Consider the following 17,963-nt stretch of genomic DNA (forward strand, 5'->3'; position numbering starts at 1 on the left):
GCCCGAAGCGCCAACCCCGGAGGGGGGGCCCCTGAGGGCCGCCCGACTGCCGACCCTCAACCTCGCCCGGACCTTGGCAGCCCCACTCGCACCTAACCCTTCCCCACTTCTCTCCCTTTCACTTTCTCATCGTCCTCTCACCTTTTCCCATGGTTTTTTTCTCTGTGAAACAAGGCCCAGTCACCAGCATAACAATCCAGTGAGCAAACTCCGGACACTTAGTTAAATTGGGTTAACTGGTCAGTAACATTCTAGACTGCGGCTAAACATCAGGGACTTGGTGCGTGGGCCCCACTCCGGGTTTCCAGGTGTGGGTCGTGTCTGTTGCTTAACACCCCCACGTTTAAATGAACATTCAACTATGGAACATCTTTCCGGAGAGAGGCGAAGTAGTCTTACACTTCGGAGATTGTTTTTGCACAGCCCGAGCTCCCAATTTCTCTACCTGGCTCAGACAATATTCTCAAGAAACTAAAATGGCTCCTCTTTATTTCCTGCGAGAAGATCGCTGGTATACCTGGATTTTAAACCACCCATAATCTTGTCCCACCCACCATTTTTTTTTTTCTTTGAGGCGGAGTTTCACTCTTGTTACCCAGGCTGGAGTGCAATGGCGCAATCTTGGCTCACCGCAACCTCCGCCTCCTGGGTTCAGGCAATTATCCTGCCTCAGCCTCCTGAGTAGCTGGGATTACAGGCACACGCCACCATGCCCAGCTAATTTTTTGTATTTTTAGTAGAGATGGGGTTTCACCATGTTGCCCAGGATGGGCTCGATCTCTCGACCTCGTGATCCACCCGCCTCGGCCTCCCAAAGTGCTGTGCTGGGATTACAGGCTTGAGCCACCGCGCCCGGCCCCATTTTTTTCTTTTTTTTTCTTTTTTTTTTTTTTTGGTGACACAGTCTCTGTCACCCGAGCTAGAGTGCTGTGACATGATCTCCACTCACTGCAACCTTTGCCTCGCCTCCCCAGGCCCCCAACTGCCTCCCTCTCCCTTCCTCATCCCACCCCCCCGCCCCCCTGCTTCCCCGTCCCCCGCCCCTCCCCCCCCACCCGTCCCCCGCAAGCGATTCTCCTACCTCAGCCTCCCAAGCAGCTGGGAATACAGGCACGCACGACCGCATCCGGCTAATTTTTTGTATTTTTAGTAGAGACAGGGTTTTGCCATGTTGGCCAGGCTGGTCTCGAACTCTTGATCTCAGGTGATCCGCCAGCCCTGGCCGTTTTGTTTTTTTTTTTTCTCCCCCAGTGGCGCGATCTCTGCTGACTGCAACCTCCGCCTCCCAGTCTCAAGCGATTCTCCTGCCTTAGCCTCCTGAGTAGCTGGAATTACACATATGTGCCACCACTTCCGGCTATTTTTTTTTTTTTAATTAGTGACGGGGTTTCACCATTTTGGCCAGGCTGGTCTCTTGACCTCTAGTTATCCTCCAGCCTTGGCATCCCAAAGTGCTGGGATTACAGGTGTGAGCCACCGTACTGACCAGCTGTTTGTTCTTAGTTTCCCCTACCCTCATCTAATCAATCTTGTATTATTCCTTTGCTCAAGTGGTCTGTTTCTGCCTGAATGATGCGTCTTCCCTTCCCTGACTGGTCAATTCTTATCCATTCTCTTTCAGTACAGACCACTCACTTCCTTCTCTCCGCTCTCATCAGCATGAACTGCACGCTTACTCCAGTTAGCAGCACATAACTCCACCTTGATTCACACATTTTAGTAATTTCACTCCAGTAAACTGTTTGAGATCAGCGATCACACCTTTTTCATATCTTTTTTTTTTTTTTTTTTTTTTAGATGGAGTTTCATTCTTGTTGCCCAGACTGGAGTGCAATGGCACGATCTTGGCTCCAGCTAATTTTGTATTTTTAGTAGAGACGGGGTTTCTCCATGTTGGTCAGGCTGGTCTTGAACTTCCAACCTCAGGTGATACACCCACCTCGGCCTCCCAAAGTGCTGGGATCACAGGTGTGAGCCACCATGCCCTGCTGAAATCAGCAATCATGTCTTAATTTGTTTTTCCACCCACAAACTGATTCTTACTAAAGTAGCTGGCAAAATTGTAGATGTTTAGCAAACACTCATCAAAAAATCATTTATAATGGCCATGGTGGCGTGCGCCTGTAATCCCAGCTACTCGGGAGGTTGAGGTAAGAGAACCATTTGAGGGCCGGGTGTGGTGGCTCAAGCCTGTAATCCCAGCACTTTGGGAGGCCGAGGCAGGTGGATCACGAGGTCAAGAGATCGAGACCATCCTGGTCAACATGGTGAAACCCTGTCTCTACTAAAAATACCCAAAAAAATTAGCTGGGCATGGTGGCACGTGCCTGTAATCCCAGCTACTCAGGAGGCTTTGGCAGGAGAATTGCCTGAACCCAGGAGGCGGAGGTTGCGGTGAGCCAAGATTGCGCCATTGCACTCCAGCCTGGGTAACAAGAGCGAAACTCTGTCTCAAAAAAAAAAAAAAAAGAGAGAGAGAGAGAGAGAAGAGAGAGAGAATCACTTGAACCAGAGGTTGAAGTAAGCCAAGATCATCCACTGCACTATAGCCGGGGCTACAGAATGAGACTTCATTTGTAAATAAATAAATAAATAAATAAATAAATAAAACACAAATAACACAAGCCTGGCTGGGTGCGGTAGCTCATGCCTATAATCGAACACTTTAGGAGGCCAAAGAGAGTGGATCACTTCAGGTCAGGAGTTTGAGACCAGCTTGACCAACAGTGAAACCCGTCTCTACCAAAATACAAAATTTAGCTGGGTGTGGTGGTGCACGCCTATAATCCCAGCTACTCAAGAGGCTGAGGCAGAAGAATTGCTTGAACCTGAGGCAGAGGTTGCAGTGAGCTGAGATCACCCCACTGCACTCCAGCCTGGGTGACAATGAGATTCTATCTCAAAAAAAAAAAAAAGGGCTAGGCACTGTGGCTCATTCCTGTAATGCCAGCACTTTGGGAGACCAAGGCGGGTGGATCGCAAGTCAAGAGACTGAGACCATCCTGGCTAACATGGTGAAACCCTGGCTCTACTAAAAATACAAAAATTAGCTGGGCGTGGTGGCGAGCACCTGTAGTCCCAGCTACTTGGGAGGCTGAGGCAGGAGAATAGCTTGAACCCGGGAGGTGGAGGTTGCAGTGAGCTGAAATTGCTCCACTGCACTTCAGCCTGGCAATAGAGGGAGACTCTGTCTAAAAAAAAAAAAAAAAAAAAAAAAAGCCAGCCATGAGATCACTAGAAAAATATTAAATATTAACTCTTGATGAGAATGTACTAGGACATCTCATATTCTCAAATGTACAGATGATATATTTTCTTTTCTTTTTTTTTTTGAGACAGAGTTTCACTCTTGTTGCCCAGGCTGAAGTGCAACAGTGCGATCTCAGCTCACTTCAATCTCTGCCTCCCGGATTCAAGAGATTCTCCTGCCTCAACCTCCAGAGTAGCTGGGACTACAGGCACCCACCACCATGCCCGGTTTAATTTTTTGTATTTTTAGTAGAGATGGGTTTTCACCATGTTGGCCAGGCTGGTCTCGAACTCCTGATCTCAGGAGTGATCCACCCGCCTTGGCCTCCTGGGATTACAGGCATGAGCCACCATGCCCAGCCACAGGTGATAAATTTATTTTAAATATTAGGCTAAAGGGAAACAGAAATGTTAATAATTATTAAAATCAATAGTTATTGAGAGTTTACTTGGTGCCAGGCACTCTGTATCTCATTTAATCAATTAATTCTGTGGGATAAATAGTACTGAGGAGAAAACTGAGACTTAGAGGGGGGGGTCTGGTAATGTCCCTAGAGGTCATTGAGCTAATTAATCCAATACTGGTCACTAGTGGAAGCATAGCTTGAACCCAGGTATGCTCACTACAGAACCTATGCTCTAAATTATTCATTAGTCTCTGTCTACATTGAAATGCTCAGCCTTGCTGTTACACTCTTTTGCTCTCTTGTTCTTGTTCTGTCCATGAAAGACAAGCTGTCTTCGCATCTGAGTCACGGCACTAAAAAAAAAAAAAAAAAAAAAATTAAGGAAAGACAAGTTGTCTTCACTTTGATGATCAATGAAATGTTCATAACTGCTATACAGTCTCCTGGGATATATTTTTAATTATGAGTCAATTTCTACAAAGGTCAAAGTTGGAAAAGCCATGTCTCTTTTTTTCTTTTTTCTTTTTGAGACAGGGTCACTTGCTGTGTCACCCAGGCTGGAGTGCAGTGGTGCAATCATAGCTTACTGCAGCCTATATCTCCCGAGTAGCTCAAACCACAAGTGTGTGCCACCATGCCCAGTTTTTAAAAATTTTTGTAGACATGGGGTTTAACTATGCTGCCTAGGCTGATCTCAAACTCCTGGGCTCAACTGATTCTCCCACGTTGCTTTGCAAACAAGGCACAGTGCCTGGCCTAAATTTCTAATTTTCCCCATGGTCAGAGGAGAATCTTTGAGTAGAAAATTTGAGTAATGCACCTGTGTACTGTTAGGTAATGAGAACAGGAAGAAAATGTACCATTTTCACCTAAAAGTTACAATTTTCAACTTGAAAACATCCGAGATTTCAAATGTTAGGCTTTACGGATGACTTATCGATTGAGGAAAACTGCTTATTTGGCTTTGAATCAAGCATATCTTTTATTTTAAGCTGTTTCTGTTCAATGAGATCCCAGAGGAGCCTCTCCTACAGTGAAATGTAACTTCCCCTAGAGTCAGGCCAGGAAGCTGTTTCTGACAGTCGTTCGTTAACACATGGGAGAGCATTTTAAAACAGGAGCGGAAGGAAATCCTAGAGCCAGTTGAGAATAGTCCTAAGAGACACTGGAGAGCAACGTATGAGAGAGCTGAGATTCAAAGTTGAGAGGGTACAGAAAGGTGGAAGGTAATGCAAACGAAACGACAGACAAGGAAGACAGCAGGCAGCAGAGAACAGTACTAAAGGAAGAGCGAAGGGGTTTGTGTTGTAGCAGGAGTGAGCGTAGATTCAAATTTAAAGAAAAAAGTTCTGAATTTGTTAGATGCAAAAATTTAACAAAAATTGTAGAAGCGGGCCGGGCGCGGTGGCTCAAGCCTGTAATCCCAGCACTTTGGGAGGCCGACGCGGGTGGATCACGAGGTCAAGAGATCAAGACCATCCTGGTCAACATGGTGAAACCCCACCTCTACTAAAAATACAAAACATTAGCTGGGCGTGGTGGCGTGTGCCTGTAATCCCAGCTCCTCAGGAGGCTGAGGCAGGAGAATTGCCTGAACCCAGGAGGCGGAGGTTGCGGTGAGCCGAGATCGCGCCATTGCACTCCAGCCTGGGTAACAAGAGCGAAACTCCGTCTCAAAAAATAAAATAAAATAAAATAAAATAATAAAATAAAATGCAATAACAGGCCAGGCATGGTGCTTACTCACGTTTGTAATCCCAGCACTTTGGGAGGCTGAGCTGAGTGGATCACCTGAGGTCAGGATTTTGAGACCATCCTGGCCAACAGGGTGAAACCTGTCTCTACTAAAAATTTTTTAAAATATATTTTATTTTACTAAATTACTAAATTTTCTTTTTCTTTTTTTTTTTTTTTTTTTTTTGAGACGGAGTTTCACTCTTGTTACCCAGGCTGGAGTGCCATGGCGCGATCTCGGCTCACCGCAACCTCCGCCTCCTGGGTTCAGGCAATTCTCCTGCCTCAGCCTCCTGAGGAGCTGGGATTACAGGCACGCACCACCATGCCCAGCTAATTTTTTGTATTTTTAGTAGAGACGGGGTTTCACCATGTTGACCAGGATGGTCTTGATGTCTTGACCTTGTGATCCGCCCGCCTCGGCCTCCCAAAGTGCTGGGATTACAGGCTTGAGCCACCGCGCCCGACCTAAATTTTATTTTTCAATTACTAAAAATAAAAAATAAAAATTAGCCAGGCATAGTGGTGGGTACCTGTCATCCCAGCTACTCGGAAGCTAAGGCAGGAGAATCACTTGAACTCAGGAGGTGGAGGTTGCAGTAGCCGAGATCATACCACTGCACTCCAGCCTGGGCAACAGAGTGACATTCCATCTCAAAAAAAAAAGCGGGGGGGAATAACATAAATGTAAAGAAGAGAATGAAAGCCAGGCTCGGTGGCCTACACCTATAATCCTAGCATTTAGGGAGGCTGAGGCAGGCGGAACACCTGAGGTTGGGAGTTTGAGACCACTCCTACCCAACATGGAGAAACGCCATCTCTACTAAAAATACAAGGCCGGGCGCGGTGGCTCAAGCCTGTAATCCCAGCACTTTGGGAGGCTGCGGCGGGTGGATCACAAGGTCGAGAGATCGAGACCAACCTGGTCAACATGGTGAAACCCCGTCTCTACTAAAAATACAAAAAATTAGCTGGGCATGGTGGCGCGTGCCTATAATCCCAGCTACTCAGGAGGCTGAGGCAGGAGAATTGCCTGAACCCAGGAGGCGGAGGTTGCGGTGAGCCGAGATCGTGCCATTGCACTCCAGCCTGGGTAACAAGAGCGAAACTCCTCTCAAAAAAAAAAAAAAAAAAAAAAAAAAAATACAAAATTAGCTGGGCATGGTGGTGCATGCCTGTAATCCCAGCTACTCAGGAGGCTGAGGCAGGAGAATCACTTGAACCCGGGAGGCAGAGGTTTCGGTGAGCCAAGATCGAGCCCTTGTACTGCAGTCCAGGTAATAAGAGCAAAATGTCATTTCAAAAAAAAAGAAAGAGAATGAAGAAGGGGAAGAGGAGAAAAATGGGCAGATAGATGCCAGCTATTAAATGTAGAAGAAATAACAGAATTTGAAAAATCACCACTTGGCAAACACCAGTGCAAAAATTAATAGGAAGGTGCCAGGTTGTGGGAGAACAGGATATTCACATCATCTCAGATAATCACTGTATTAGTTTGCTAGGGCTGCCATAACAAAACACCATAGTCTGGGTGGCTTAAACAACAGAAATTCATTTTGTCCAAGTTCTGGAGGCTGTAAATCCAAAAGCAAAGTATCAGCTGTGTTGGTTTCTTCCGAAGCTTCAGTCCTTAGCTTGCAGAGAGCTACCTTCTCACTGTGTCCTCACATGGTCTTTCCTCTGTGCACCACAGGTATCTCTTTATGTGTCCAAATTCCCTCTTTTTTTTTTTTTTTTTTTTTTTTGTTTTTTTTTTTTTTTTTGAGACGGAGTTTCGCTCTTGTTACCCAGGCTGGAGTGCAGTGGCGCAATCTCGGCTCACCGCAACCTCCGCCTCCTGGGTTCAGGCAATTCTCCTACCTCAGCCTCCTGAGTAGCTGGGATTACAGGCACCCACCACCATGCCCAGCTAATTTTTTGTATTTTTAGTAGAGACGGGGTTTCACCATGTTGACCAGGATGGTCTCGATCTCTTGACCTCGTGATCCACCCGCCTCGGCCTCCCAAAGTGCTGGGATTACAGGCTTGAGCCACCGCGCCCGGCCAATTCCCTCTTTTTATAAAGACACCAGTCAGACTGGCTCTACCCTAAGTGTCTCATTTAACTTAATCAGTTCTTTAAAGACTCGATTTCTAAATACAGTTGAATCCTGAGGTACTGGAGGTTGGTGCTTCAGTATATGAATTTTAGGGGAACACATTTCAGCCCATAACAATCACTCTATTTATTTACGAGAAAGACTCTTGCTGTGTCACCAGGCTGGAGTGCAGTGTCGTGATCTTGGCTCACTGTAATCTCTGCCTCCTGGGTTCAAGTGATTCTCCTGCCTCAGCCTCCTGAGTAGCTGGGATCTCCTGACCTTGTGATCCACCTGCCTCGGCTTCCCAAAATGCTGGAATTACAGGTGTAAGCCACTTCACCCGGCCCACTCTACTTGTTATTAGTTTACTAATTAATAACAGATGGCAAACGTACTTCTACAATAGAGACGTCTAGCAGACATCAATAAACTTGCCATTACCAATAATAGAACAGACAGACATTATGTGCCTCTTGATGTGATACAATGAGAAGTATACAAAATTACCTAAGTAATTTTTTTTTTTTTTTTTTGAGACGGAGTTTCGCTCTTGTTACCCAGGCTGGAGTGCAATGGCGCGATCTCAGCTCACCGCAACCTCCGCCTCCTGGGTTCAGGCAATTCTCCTGCCTCAGCCTCCTGAGTAGCTGGGATTACAGGGACACACAACCATGCCCAGCTAATTTTTTGTATTTTTAGTAGAGATGGGGTTTCACCATGTTGACCAGGATGGTCTTGATCTCTTGACCTTGTGATCCACCCACCTCGGCCTCCCAAAGTGCTGGGATTACAGGCTTGAGCCACCGCGCCCGGCCCTAAGTAATATTCTTGCTAAAAATGTTTTGTTTTTTTTTCTTTTTTTTTCTTTTGAGACGGAGTTTTGCTCTTGTTACCCAGGCTGGAGTGCAATGGCGCGATCTCGGCTCACCGCAACTTCCGCCTCCTGGGTTCAGGCAATTCTCCTGCCTCAGCCTCTTGAGTAGCTCGGATTACAGGCATGTGCCACCATGCCCAGCTAATTTTTTGTATTTTTAGTAGAGACGGGGTTTCACCATATTGACCAGGATGGTCTCGATCTCTTGACCTCGTGATCCACCCGCCTCGGCCTCCCAAAGTGCTGGGATTACAGGCTTGAGCCACTGCGCCCGGCTAAAAATGTTTAACCTTGGCCTGATGTGGTGGCTTATGCCTGTAATTCCAGCATTTTGGGAGTCCAAGGCAGGAGGATCCCTTGAGCCCAGGAGTTTGAGACTAGCTTGGGCAACATAGGGGGACCTTGTCTCTACAAAATAATAATTTTTTTTTTTTTTTTTTTTTTTTTTGAGACGGAGTTTCGCTGTTGTTACCCAGGCTGGAGTGCAATGGCGCGATCTCGGCTCACCGCAACCTCCGCCTCCTGGGTTCAGGCAATTCTCCTGCCTCAGCCTCCCGAGTAGCTGGGACTACAGGCACACGCCACCATGCCCAGCTAATTTTTTGTATTTTTAGTAGAGACGGGGTTTCACCATGTTGACCAGGATGGTTTCGATCTCTTGACCTCGTGATCCACCCGCCTCTGCCTCCCAAAGTGCTGGGATTACAGGCTTGAGCCACTGCGCCCAGCATAATTTTTTTTTTTTTTTAATTAGCAGGGCATGGTGGCATGTGCTTGTAGTCCCAAATTAGGAGGCTGAGGCAAGAGGATGGCGTGAGGTTTGGAGGTCAAATCTGCAGTTAACTGTGATTACACCACTGCACTCCAGCCTGGGTGACAGAGCAAGACCCTGTCTCAAAAAAGAAAAATAGGCCGGGCGCGGTGGCTCAAGCTTGTAATCCCAGCACTTTGGGAGGCCGAGGTGGGTGGATCACGAGGTCGAGAGATCGAGACCATCCTGGTCAACATGGTGAAACCCCGTCTCTACTAAAAATACAAAACATTAGCTGGGCATGGTGGCACGTGCCTGTAATCCCAGCTACTCAGGAGGCTGAGGCAGGAGAATTGCCTGAACCCAGGAGGCGGAGGTTGCGGTGAGCCGAGATCGCGCCATTGCACTCCAGCCTGGGTAACAAGAGTGAAACTCCGTCTCAAAAAAAAAAAAAAAAAAAAAAAAAAAAGAAAAATAAAAGCTTAACCTGAACCTAATCATAGGTAAACAGACAAATCAGATTGCAAATAGCGTCCTGACTCCTCAAAGTATAAACACCACAAAAGACTCACACACTCCCACATGGCAAAGAAGCTCAGCACTCAGGTGCAGTGCTACAGAATTCTGTCCCATAGTATTGTAAATTAACTTGTCCTCAGTCTTGGGATACTTCTGGATGTGCCCCGTATCTTCACAGTACTTGATGTCACAGTAACTGGTTGCCGAGGAGAAAAACCATAAAGGTACCTATAATCCCAGCACTTTGGGAGGACCTCAAGGCAGGCAGATCACTTGAGGTCAGGAGTTTGAGACCAGCCTGACCAACATTGTGAAACCCTGTCTCTACTAAAAATACAAAAATTAGTAGGGAGTGGTGGCAGGTGCCTGTATTCTCAGCTGCTCAGGAGGCTAAGGCAGGAGAATCGCTTTAACTGGGGAGGGAGAGGTTACAGTGAGCCAAGATTATGCCACTGCACTCCAGCCTGGGCAACAAACAGAAAACATGATGGGCACGATTTCACAAAATAATTAGGTTTTAAGATGAGTGTGTGTATTTGAAAGTTTCGTGATGGCCGGGCGCGATGGCTCAAGCCTGTAATCCCAGCACTTTGGGAGGCCGAGGCGGGTGGATCACAAGGTCAAGAGATCGAGACCATCCTGGTCAACATGGTGAAACCCCGTCTCTACTAAAGGTGCAAAAAAGCAAAAAATTAGCTGGACATGGTGGCGCGTGCCTGTAATCCCAGCTACTCAGGAGGCTGAGGCAGGAGAATTGCCTGAACCCAGGAGGCGGAGGTTGCGGTGAGCCGAGATCGCGCCATTGCACTCCAGCCTGGGTAACAAGAGCGAAACTCAGTCTCAAAAAAAAAAAAAAAAAAAAAAGAAAGTTTCCTGATGATTGTTTTTTTTCTTTTAGATTGAAACTTTTCCTGGTGTCTATAAGAAGCTCAAAGGTCAGAATGTTACTTTTGAAATCCCGAAGTTTCAATTGTAAATAAAAATGACTAAATAAAGTATCATTCATAGTTTTATGTTTGTTTGTTGTTTTAGACGGTTTTGCTCTTGTCGCCCAGGGGCTGGAGTGCAATGGCACAATCTCGGCTTATTGCAATCTCTGCCTCCCAGGTTCAAGTGATTCTCATGCCGCAGCCTCCCGAATATCTGGGATTACAGGCACGCACCACCATATCTGGCTAATTTTTGTATTTTTAGTAGAGGCGAGGTTTCATCATGTTGGCCAGGCTGGTCTCAAACTCCTGACCTCAGGTGATCTATCCACATGGACCTCCCAAAGTGATGGGATTACAGGAATCACCCACCTCGCCCAGCTGAGAATATCTTACTTCTTAGGAGACAACCTAAGTGTCTCCTAAGAACTTTAGTGGTTAAGGGTTGGGATCTCCATTACTTACTTTCAAATGGTTTGGGAAAGTAAATATATACAAGTAAATAAATGGACGTAGACATATAGAGATAAGGCTTTGTGGTTAAACAATAACAGTGAATCTATATGATGCTTATATAGGTATTTGTACTATTCTTTCAACATTTCTAAAGTTTTGCAACATTTTGAAACTTTTAAAAATTAAAAATAGATATTTGCTTGAAATATTTAGATTCTCAGCCCCTTCTAGAGGCAAGGAAAAGGTCTCATGGACTCCAGGGTTCTCTGATTTATTTTAGGGCTACATTGTAATGCATCAGAAAATTCCAAAGTGCACGTAGATGACCACCTAGGTTGTCAAAGCATTTTTTTTCAAAAGGTGGAAGAAAAAGAATTGGTGACAATTCTAGATTGTAAAGAAAACACAAACACAAAGAAACGTGGCTTGTCTGCCTTTTGGGGGCATGGGGCTTGTTGATACAATTTATTCTCTTTCACCATCAGGGATTAGTCCTGCCCTTATGAAAAGCAATGCACTCAAGCACCCAGACATCAAGGGACCACCCACACCTCCAGGGACCACCCACACATCCAGGGACCAGAGTTTTAGCTAAGCCTCCTTCCATGGGTCTAAAATAAATAAAACAAAATATGCTAAGGTAAACAACCTACAGAGCTACACCTGGAGCCTAGTTCTTCAGGGGCTGACCTCGTTTTTTGTGGGACTAATCCTGCCTTTTGAAGAAAAAGACAGCAGGGCTGCAGAATCTGGAAATGGGCAGGGCTCCTTCTGAAAACTGGTTTTTATGACACCTCATTGCCTTTTTTTTTATAGCTAGGGGATGGCATAACACTTAAACTCACAAAACAAGCGATTTTAATTTGTCTTAATTTTTAAAATTAATATATGTTTCATAGTTTTTTTTTTTCTTTCTTTTTGGTTTTTGAGACAGAGTTTAAGTCTTTCATTTAGGCTGGAATGAAGTGGCACAGCTCACTGTACCCTCCACCCCCCGGGGTTCAAGTGTTTCTCCTGCCTCAGCTTCCTGAGTAGCTGGGATTACAGGCACATGCCACCACACCTGGCTAATTTTTGTATTTTCAGTAGAGATGGGCGAGTTTTCCCATGTTGGCCAGGCTGATCTTGAACTCCTGACCTCATGTGATCCACCCACCTCGGGCTTTCAAAAAGTGCTAGGATTACAGGCATGAGTTACCGTACCCGGCCCACAGTCTTTTTAAGAGCAGCAAATAGCATCTTAAAATTAAACAATATGAGAGTCACAGTGCTAAGAAGGGTAGGAACCACTGACAAAATGACACCATAGTGAGATCATTTTTTCGAGATGTAGTCTCATGTGTCGTCCAGTCTGGTGGAGTGCAGTGGCTGCTGTGATCTCGGCTCACTGCAGCCTCTGCCTCCAGGTTCAAGCGATTCTCCTTCCTCAGCCTCCTGAGTAGCTGGGATTACAGGCGCGTGTCACCATACCTGGCTAATTTTTTTTTTTTTTTAGAGATGGCGTTTCATCAAGTTGGCCGAACTCCTGACCTCAAGTGATTCACCTGCCTCAGCCTGACAAAGTGCTGGGATTATAGGTGTGAGCCAATGCACCAGCCTCATTAATTCATTTATTTAAAATACATTTATTATATATCTTTCCTCAGTAGCCAACACCATGCTAGACACTGTGGAGGAACAAATAAAAAGTACAATATAATGCTTAACTGAAAAAGCAGGCAGGCATGCTGCCATGAAACAACCAGACACATTACATAGATGCTCTTTGATGTGGCACATACCTAAGGCTGTTTTTTGTTTTGTTTGAGACAGGGTCTAACTCTGTTGCCCAGGCTGGAGCGCAGTGGTGTGATCACAGCTCCCTACAGCCTCATGTCCCAGGTTCAAGTGATCCTTTTCCCTTAGCCTCCTGAGTAGCTGGGACTAGAGGTGCCTACCACCACACCTGGCTAAATTTTAATATCTTTTGTAGAGATGGGGTCTCACTATTTTGCCCAGGATGGTCTTTAACTCCTGAGCTCAAGTGATTCTCCCACGTTGGCTTCCCAAAGTGTTGGGATTATAGGTGTGAACCATGGCAACTGGCCCTAAGGCTGTTTAAATGAGATACAGAATAGTGCTGACCACTAGCTAAGGACCACACTTGAATTGACCCACCTTTATGCATATTTTTCCTCTTTTTTTTTTTTTCTTGAGACAGAGTTTCACTTTTGTTGCCCAGTCTGGAGTGCAATGGCACTGTCTCAGCTCACTGCAACTTCCACCCCCCAGGTTCAAGTGATTCTCCTGCCTCAGCCTCCCGAGTAGCTGGGATTCCAGGCATGTACCACCACACCTGGCTAATTTTTTGTCTTTTTAGTAGAGGGAGGGTTTCTCCACGTTGGTCAGGCTGGTCTCGAACTCCTGACCTCAGGTGATCTGCCTGCCTCAGCCTCCCAAAGTACTGGGATTATAGGCGTGAGCCACCGTGCCCAGCCTCTATTTTCCTGCTTTAGGAGGTGCTTGGAAATGTATGATTATGCTGAATATGTTGTGTTGGTTTAAAATGCTCCATTGTGCCGGGCGCGGTGGCTCAAGCCTGTAATCCCAGCACTTTGGGAGGCCGAGGCGGGTGGATCACGAGGTCGAGAGATCAAGACCATCCTGGTCAACATGGTGAAACCCCGTCTCTACTAAAAATACAAAAAATTAGCTGGGCATGGTGGCACGTGCCTGTAATCCCAGCTACTAAGGAGGCTGAGACAGGAGAATTGCCTGAACCCAGGAGGCGGAGGTTGCGGTGAGCCGAGATCGCGCCATTGCACTCCAGCCTGGGTAACGAGCGAAACTCCGTCTCAAAAAAAAAAAAAAAAAAAAAAAATGCTCCATTGCTTTCTTTTCTGAAGACTGAGCTATGAGCACAAACTCAAGACTCAAGGGAGACATGGTGATTATGAGCCCTCCCACATAACTCTAGTGCTTGGAGGATTCCCTCTAATCAGACAATACCACACATCACCGCTGGAGATAAACTGCTGTGAAAAAAAGCCTATGTCTTATGTGAAACTCTGTATGCATGGGGAGGCTTAGAGTGCACAGATGTCCCTGGGATAGTGATGGTATTGAGGCCAGAATGAGAAAAGAGCTGCAGTAGTGCAAAAACATCCCCTCTACCGTGGTGCCTTGTAGTCTACACATACTTCTCCTTGAACCTACTTATTTCCCTTCTTACCTGATACATGTGCTATTCTTCAGTCTTCCTGGGAGGTAGTGGCTTCCCTCTCCTGACTTAGGCATCCTTGGCCCTGATCTGCAGGCATGTATAGAGAAAAGACGATGTTATGTGTGTGGCCAGGGAGTATGGAGGTGTGGGGAGAGGCTTTTTAGTGAACCTAAAAACAAATTTTCATAGGTACTGAATCTGTGATCCTGCTTCATTCACCCTGTTACTTTTAGGAGAGAGGTTTCTAATTTTCTGACTTTGGCCTGGGTGGATTGAGAAGGGGGTTGTGAGAGCCCAGACCTCCTTTCCAACCTTATAGAAGTGGTGTAGACATAGAGAGATTCTTGCAGAATTTAAGTGACTGTGACAGTACAGGGGCAACACAGAGAGAGGCACGTGTTCATTATGTATGGCTGGTGAAATTATCTGTCTCCAGGGGAACATGTTTCACTGTGCATTAGCTTCGAGCCGCTTCCTTCCTCCCTGTTTTTCTGCCCTCTCCCTCTATCACTGTCCTTCTCAGTCTCCTTTCCCACTCCCTGTCTCCCCACATTCAGAGTCCAGCTCTGCCTGTCAGTGTCTCCATCCATCTTTCTCTGCTACATTCACATCTCCCTCTGCACTTGGCTCAGTCTCATGCTTGCTGTCTGGGAGTCGATTTTCTGCTTGTCTCTGGTTTGTCTCTTGTTCTCTCTAGTTCACTTTCTCCCATTCCATCTGTGTTTTCCTCTATAATACCAGCTTTTTGGGTACCCTGCAGCTGAGGGTAACCTTTTCTTGTTACATTAAAGCTTGTAAGCAGCACTTGGTTTATTGATTGATTGGTTTTTATCTAAACTCTGCAGAGGAAAGATAATTTTTATAAAGTAAGAGAGCAGAGAGAAAACATGGAATGAGGCAAAGGGAGGAACAGCTTGAGAAGATGGGGAGGGGGATAAGTAGTGGGAGGCATCAGAAGACGTCAAACCCATGGTGTCTTATTTCCTTTCAAATAAACTAGGTCATATCTTTATGGCTGATGACAGCTTAATCTGGACCATAAAGGGTTAAATACCAACTTAGGCTTGGCATCTAACCCAGAGGCAAAAGCTTCCAGGAGAAATGAGTTGGGTCAAATAAGCCCAAGAAGCTGACGTGGGTAGAATTTCTTCTGCTTGACCCACTAACAACTGCAAAGGGGACATTTTAGAAATGTTTTTTTATTGAAATGCTTCAGTGGGGGCAAAGCCCCTGGAAATCAGAACTTGGCTCAGAAGCCAGGCCTGGGGAGCATGGGAGGCTGACTAGGGGGAAAAACAGGGTGGCCCAGGTCAGGCAGAAGGTGGCAGCAGCTGCTGATCAGGGCAGTTCTGATTGCTGCGTTTGCGAACCCTCTTGCCCGCTATAATTAAAGCTTTCCCCATATGATTCTGGCTTCTTGAAGGGAAACTAGAATTTATAAAAACAAACAAGAGGCCGGGCGCGGTGGCTCACGCCTGTAATCCCAGCACTTTGGGAGGCCGAGGCGGGTGGCTCACAAGGTCAAGAGATCGAGACCATCCTGGTCAACATGGTGAAACCCCATCTCTACTAAAAATACAAAAAATTAGCTGGGCATGGTGGCGCGTGCCTGTAATCCCAGCTACTCAGGAGGCTGAGGCAGGAGAATTACCTGAACCCAGGAGGCGGGGGTTGCGGTGAGCTGAGATCACACCACTGCACTCCAGCCTGGGTAACAAGAGTGAAACTCCGTCTTTAAAAAAAAAAAAAAACAAAAAAAAAAACAAAAAAAAAAAAAACAGGAAACAAACGCAAAACAACAGAGATGCTTGGTTGCAATCTATGTATATTTTAAATTTTAGAGCACTGCTGCTGGTCAGTTTCAAAGTACATATCTGTTATAGCCCTGGGAGCTGGTCAGGGGGAAGATCTAACAAAACAAACCAAAATAAAAGAACATTAAAAACCTAAATGTATGCACCTAAAATTGGATATGGTCATGTAGATTCTATCCTAACACAAGCACCCTATCCTTGTTACTCCTGACACAAGGGAAATTCTGCCCTCAACATTTCCCTCCACCTTTTTTCCTACTTTACTCTCTTTTCATCCCACCTCTTGCTTCCTTCCCCTAACAGGCCACATAGAATCCGTGGGCCAGAATAAATCAGTTGTTTTATTTCCCCTCAGAGGATGTGACCTTCCACTCCCCAAATGGCTTTGACCGTTTTCTCATTTGCTAGCTGAGGAGGATATCAAGAGACATTGACCTTCTGGTTTTGCCTAAAGAGGAACACTCAGTAACTATTATGCTTCAGTCTCTGATTTGCGTTGACTGTGCCCTTCCTCTCTCCTCCCCCACATCCTTACCTACCTTTTCACCTTCCTTCATGAACATTCTACTTACCCTGCAGTGCACTGCTACTCCCGACAGCCCTCCCGTGCCTGGTGTGCAGATGCTGGAAGGCTAGCAAAAGAGAGCAAGGGGCCTCCAGGAGTATTTGCTCCCTATTTAATCAGATTAGTCCCAACACCTACCCCAAGGAGCCAGATTTTGGTGTTACTGAGCTATCTGTTGAGGGAAGAGAAATTGTCAGACATCACTTAAAGAGCCCAGTCCCTTGGAGGCCTGGGAACTGCTGAGAGAAATTAATCTTCCAGCTATTTAAGGCAATTTCTTTTCCATCATCCTTTGTCAAGAGGACTGTACTGGGAAATGAATCTGATGGGAGTCCCTGAACTGGTACGCTCCACTCAAAAGCATCTCTCCAATCCTACGCAGCATCCATCATCCTCACACAAGCGGAGGCACACAACATTGCTGCAAAGCCAGTTCCCACCCCACCCCCAACTCCCGCCCAGTAACCAGCAGCAAGAAATCAGAAATGTGCAGGGTGAATACCACTAGCCTACGGACTTGCAGTTTTTCCCTACCTCTGTTCTATTTTCTTCCCAGAAACACCTACCACAAATCGAACTCTTGCATTAAATGGCTCTTTTATCCAAGACCCAGGAAGGTAGATCAACAGGGATATGCCAGAACAGAACATGCATTTTCTCTTCTAACATAAGAACTCTGCCAGTGTAGAATAGGTGTTTCCGTTAAACAGCTAGACCACTGCCAAAGCAAAGTGTAAGACAGAAATAGGGCAAAGGGTTGCATTGTTTCAAGATCATCTCTTCTCTCCAGAACGAATTTTCTGTTCGTGGACCAAAGCTGGGGTCTTGTGCTCTCTGGGGTCAGGTAAGGAAATTCGAATCATCGATTCTTTTTTTATCTTTAGGTGATTTCCCAGGGAAAGGGTTTACAAATTGTGTTCTTTGAGGTTCCAAGAAGTGCCAGGGACTATGTATGTGTATGGGGCTAACAAAGGAGTGCTGTGGGGAGTGGCTGGATGGGGAAACTCAGTGGTTGAGGCTTTGGACCTCTCAACTTCAACCTGATTTTTTTCAGGCATTGGGATTTCTCCTAAGAGTGCTTTTTTTCTTTCTTTTTTTTTTTTTTTAAAGGTTTTAATTGTTTAAAAAATCTGCAAACCACCGGGCGCGGTGGCTCAAGCCTGTAATCCTAGCACTTTGGGAGGCCGAGGCGGGTGGATCACAAGGTCGAGAGATCGAGACCATCCTGGTCAACATGGTGAAACCCCGTCTCTACTAAAAATACAAAAAATTAGCTGGGCATGGTGGCGTGTGCCTGTAATCCCAGCTACTCAGGAGGCTGAGGCAGGAGAATTGCCTGAACCCAGGAGGCGGAGGTTGCGGTGAGCCGAGATCGCGCCATT

Source organism: Saimiri boliviensis, chromosome 2 (genome assembly GCF_048565385.1).
Source record: "Saimiri boliviensis isolate mSaiBol1 chromosome 2, mSaiBol1.pri, whole genome shotgun sequence".
Classification (NCBI taxonomy): Eukaryota; Metazoa; Chordata; class Mammalia; order Primates; family Cebidae; genus Saimiri; species Saimiri boliviensis.